Source organism: Pteropus vampyrus, unplaced genomic scaffold, assembly GCF_000151845.1.
Source record: "Pteropus vampyrus isolate Shadow unplaced genomic scaffold, Pvam_2.0 Scaffold33, whole genome shotgun sequence".
In the NCBI taxonomy this organism is placed as follows: domain Eukaryota; kingdom Metazoa; phylum Chordata; class Mammalia; order Chiroptera; family Pteropodidae; genus Pteropus; species Pteropus vampyrus.
Genome location: NW_011888814.1, coordinates 9,476,352 through 9,481,692, shown reverse-complemented (window position 1 = coordinate 9,481,692; position 5,341 = coordinate 9,476,352).

Sequence of the window (5,341 nt, the reverse complement as noted above, 5' to 3'; positions counted from 1 at the left end):
AGGACACAGCCTTGCCCCAACAAGGCTGAGGGCTACGTCGCTATGGAACCCTTCAGACTGCTTATAACCAGCCCCGGCCGAGCTGATTTTATTCCATCTCGGAGCTCTCACAGGTAATTTCACAAGCGCGCTGCACCTCACACCTGGCTCTCCCATCAGAGCCGCCTGTCAGCACGCAGCGCGGTTAGACACATTTTCCAGGTGTGGAAGGACAATTCAACACGTGGCAAGTCAGCCTTCACTCAGCGGGTGCAGGCAAGCCTCCGCCCGTCACATCCAAAGTGTCTCTGAGAAACGTGGGCGCTCCTGGAGCTTTTCATTTTCTTATTATTGTGTCTGTGCCACAGAACCCACGCCAGACATTCCACCGGGGTAATTCCAACGAGAATTCTCTCAAGATCTATTGCCCAAAACACACTTATTGTCTGACACAGCCATTTTTATACCTTTTAAGAGTCCCTTTTTGTATTGCTGACTCCAAGAAAGCTAATTAATTATTTTAGACACAGCTATTAAATTGACACAGTGATTAATCTGATAATCCTTTTTATGAAATTACCTCTGAAATGCTAACTTTTCATCTTTTGAAACTCACTGTGTAAATTACTCTGAAGATTACATTGTACTAGCTTTTGGCTCTGTAAATCTTAATGGCAGTTTTTTGCCAAAAGCAATAAAAGCTGTCCTGAATTTATCAGGACAATCAGGAAAGAGGCAGGCAGGCAGGAAATTGAAGGTGACTCACGCTGCAAGTGGGAGTTTTGACTGACTGACAGATTGTTAGAACTTGCTGTTGCGGTTAGCTACGGGGGACTTTATGCCAATGAGAGGAACGGTGGTAGCCTCATGAAGCAGAGGGACATGTGGAGCCCCTGGCTGCAGGTGTCAAGGCTCCCTGTCTGAGAAAAGAGCCAGTGTGGTTTTAAGAGGTCATCCCTGCCCCCTCCCTTCTCCTCCTCCCCACGACCATCCTGGCATCTAGCTGAGTGTCTCTGCGGCAGAGACCTCCCAGTAAGTCCCATCTGGGTTCAAAGCCCACTGAGTGCTGCCCCATAATCACCCACCGTGGGCAATCCCCAAAGTCCTTGGCATGGGGTAAGGGCAGAAGCACACCTTGGCTATTGCCCTCTATGCTGTTTTACCTGGATAAAACGAGGTGACTTTGGCAGGCTCCTGGCCCTCAGGGTGACTTTAGTTACTCTATTCAGGCTATCAGTGCTGTTGCATAGAAGAAATCTTAGAGCCTGATGGAGCTACCAAACCTGGGAGAAATAGCAGTGTCCATAGTCGTCGTCTTTTTATTAAGCTAGTTTTTTTTTTTTCTTTTTAGTAGTAAGTCTTGTGCATCCCTTGTGCACACATCCCCATGTGTGCCTTACCAGGATAGTATGAGATCGCTTTGACAGCCTCTTCTAAGGCTGCAGAACACCTCTCATTTGTTTTGAGAACAGGTTAAGGACAAAATCTATTGAACCCATGGTCTCATTTATCCATGCATGCATGCATGCATGCATCCATCCATCCATCCATCCATCCATCCATCCATCCACAAATCCATCCATCTGCCCATCCAACCATCTACCTATCCATCCATTCAACAGTGTCTATTGAGCACCTAATATGTACCATGCTCTGTTCTAGGCTCTGGGGAAAACAGACAAAACAAGAACATAACAGATGATTCCTGCCCTCATGGTACTTCCATTCTAATAGAGGAAGTCAGACCAAAAAAAAAAAAAAACAAAACCAAGATAAATACTGAGATGGTGTTCCCTTCTTTGGCAAGAGAACAGGGAGCACGGGGAAGGGGAAAGGTGGAGTATACAATTTTAAATAAAGGGATCGGGGCAGGTCACATTGATCCACTGACATTACCCTAGCCCTGGGTCTGCCTCATTAAGAAGGTGACATTCGAATAAAGAACTGAAAGAGGTGAGAGATTGAGCCATATGGATACTGGACAAATAGCCTTCCAGACAGAGGGAACGGCCAGTCTGACGTGGGAGTATGCCTGACTGGTCGAGGAACAGCCAGGAGGTCCTGTGGCTGGAATAGAGCGAGCAAAGGAACAGTAGCAGGAGTAAGGGTGAGAGACGCTTGGAATCCAGGGTCTCTGGAAATAAATGAGTAAACTTGGCATTTCTGAGTGTTCTGCAAGGGAAAATTTGGTCTGTTTGCGTTGGTCCTGTCTTCCCCTGGCATGCCTTCCCATCCCTCAGTCCTGTTCTAAAGATGTTTCCCAGGACCACAGCACCTAAGGGCCCATGTGGAGAAGGGTGTGAGATGGAGATGTGTGATCCAACGTCTCCTGGGCCCTGAAGCCCCTCCCTCCTGCCAGGATTCTAAGGTCTGGGGAAACTGAGGTTCAAGGGCACCTCCTGCTTCCCTTGTAGTGTCACTGCTGCTGCTTCTCTGGGATGAAGCTGCCCAGGTTCTTCCTGTTTCGCTGAGGCAGGAAGCTTACCATCTCCTACCTCCCTCTGTCCAGAGTTTTCTCCCATCCCTGTGCACATAGGTGACAGGCAAACGGTAAATGGCCAGAGAAAGGCCCCTCCTAGGGGCTGCTGGGCTGATTCTTGTTGGGGAATGAGTTTCTAATGAAGCTTTGAAACCAGCAGAGGTTTCTGATACCCTCTCTGTTGCTCCTGAGAGAAGACCCCAGTGCGTGGGAGGTTTCTGGTCAGCAGGTGGGAGAATGACAAGGTAAAAAAAAAAAAAAGACTGTCCTTGTCCTCTGGAGGGGTGAGGGGGCACGCCTTTGTCCTCCATACCCATAATCCAGTGCAGAAGTTATTGTTATTCCGTCACACTCACCCCTTCAGCAAAAGGGTCACAGTCATGTCACATTGAGGTGTCAGCCTTCCAGGAATCTAAAGAAGGGACAGAGAGAACCCAGGGGGCCTCAGAAGGGAGCACAGAAGAGGCAGCAGTGTCCCTAGTTCAGTGTCCCACAGCTGGAGACCAGTGGGCTTCTCCGTTTCAGACAAAACCTGTCTTTGGCCCTGGATGGGGCTCTGGATCCATCCTCTGTGGCTGCCCCTGGGCTGAGCTGCCCCCTGGACGGATGTGCTGGAAAGGGAGAGCCAGGTGTGAGTTTGGGGAAGCAGAGAGCTCTGGTCTGTTTTCGCCTCCCTGGGTGTGAGGATTGAGCGACAAGTCGACAGTTCTCATAATAGCAGCGGCAGTTGCATTTTTGGTGTGTCCTGGGCCCTCCTGCTCATCTGCCATTCCACTGGGGGTGCCTGATTCCTCTCCGCCCCTCCCCCCGAATCCAGGCCCACAGCATGTTCCAGAACAACCCCCACCGTGTGCATGGTGAAGTGGCCTTCCTCCCTGTTGTTTTTCTAGTGAGCCTTTTCTTCTCCCCTGAAGTCACACTGACATTCGAGAACATATCGGCTGCCCTCAGGGTTACCATGGAAACCGAGCATTCTTTCCTCCTCCCTCCTCTCTGTTTACCTTGGTCAGGGACTGCGGCAAAAACCAGCCAGTCGCTGAGGAAGGGAGGGCGGTGGGAGGGGGAGAGGGAGGAAGGAAAGCCAGCCGCTCTAAACCAGATCATTCCTGTTCAGAGTGGCTCTCCGCCGCCCCCCCCCCTCACCCCATCCTGAGAGCCTCTCAAGCTAGGCGTGGAGGGCTGCGGAGAGAGACTCTGGCCAGCCCCTCTTCCCACACCAGCCTCCCCCTTTCTCCCTGCCAATGCGGGGTGTGAGCAAAGCTTTTGTGGTGCTACCCCCAGGTTGCCCGGCCTCTGATCGGAATTGGGCAGTCGTCCACTACACAAGGGAGCCCTGCTGAGGGTGGGGAGTGATGGGAGCTGAAATCCAGCCCTGCTGTGTGCCTGGGCCCAAGGCGCCCTCACCCTGCCTGGTCCACCGAACCCTAACGGAGAGGCCGCTTCTCTTGCGCTCTCCCTGCGGCAGCCAGAGGGATCGCTTTGCGTTCTCTCTGGCTTCCAGCTCTCCCCACTGCCCTTAGAATAAAGGCCAAACCGTCTGCCAGCTCTTCGTGATCGGGTAGGCCTGCCTCTCCGCCCGGCCGCCAGGCTGCTTCCCCCGGGCTCGCCTTGCTCCTGCCACATGGCTCCTTTCCCTTCCAGACCACACCAGGAGTTTTTGGAAGGCTTTGGTCCCTGATGTAATAACATTCTCCCTCGAGCGCCTTCTAGCTCCTCGTGCCCATTCACTGGGTCCTCAGAAAGGCTTTCCTTAGCTCGTCTTGGTAAAAGCGGCTCCTAGTTACTCCGGTCTCCTTCCCGGTGAGTTGGCTCCCCTGCTGCCCATCAGACGGAAGCTTCCTGAAGGCAGGGCCGCAACCTGCCACGTCCCCAGCACCCGCCGCGGCCCTGGGGCGCACCAGATGCCCGGTTACTGACTGGCCCCGAGGGCTGAGCGCCAGCCTTGGGCTTCCCAGCAGGCCCCCCACTTCATCTCCAGGACAGGCGCAGCCCCGCGGGGGGTCGGCAACCCGGGACCCGGACGCAGTCGCCCCCTCCAGGCGGAGCTCGGTCGGCCCCACTACCCGCTAGGGGGAGGCAGAGAAGCCACCCTGCCGGCTGCACGCGTGGACACCTGGATGCCTGCACCAGGCCATCTTGCTGCAGTCGAACAAAATCGACCCTGACTGCCCAGCCCTGTGTGCAGCGGGCGTCTCGCCCGGGCCCAGTGGGGCCAACGGCGGGGCGGAGGGCAGAGCGCAGTGAGGTGCTCCCGGAGGGGAGCCGACGCTTCGGAAACGCTGCATCTCTGCAACTGTAGCCCCAGCGCTCCCCACTGCACCCCAACCTCTGTCATATGCTCCCAGCGCGGCCTTCCAGTCCCATTCTAGGGCGTCACAGCCCTAACCCCGCACCCCAGGGGCCAGAGCGGATGCGGTTCTCCAGATGGCCTTGGAGCTCTTCTGTCTCTTCTGTCGTTAACGGCCGGCCGCCTGCAGTCAGGCCCCGTCCGGAGGGCGATGCGAGGGAAACCTCTCAAAACTGCCCGCGGGGCCACCCTTCTGTGGGCTTTGCAGATCTGGGTAACCACCTTGGCAAACCACTTGGCTTGGCTTGGCTTGGCCTACCAACCTGTGAGGGGGTAAGACCTCCAGGCTTACACTCTACCACCAAGGTTTGCTAAGGAGAAAATGAACCATGCTTGTAGACACACAGGGAAGCAGAGACTGGCCTCTGCAGTTAGTTATGGGGAGGTCAAGCAGGGCTGGAGTTCCAGTCCTGATGCCCCAGTGTAACTGTTAGGTACCTGGCACTCTGAGCAACCTCCAAGACTGGCATTCTTATGGGTCGCATCTCTGTGGGTGGCCAGTCTGGCCTCCTACTTGCAAGGGAGTCTGGGCAGTG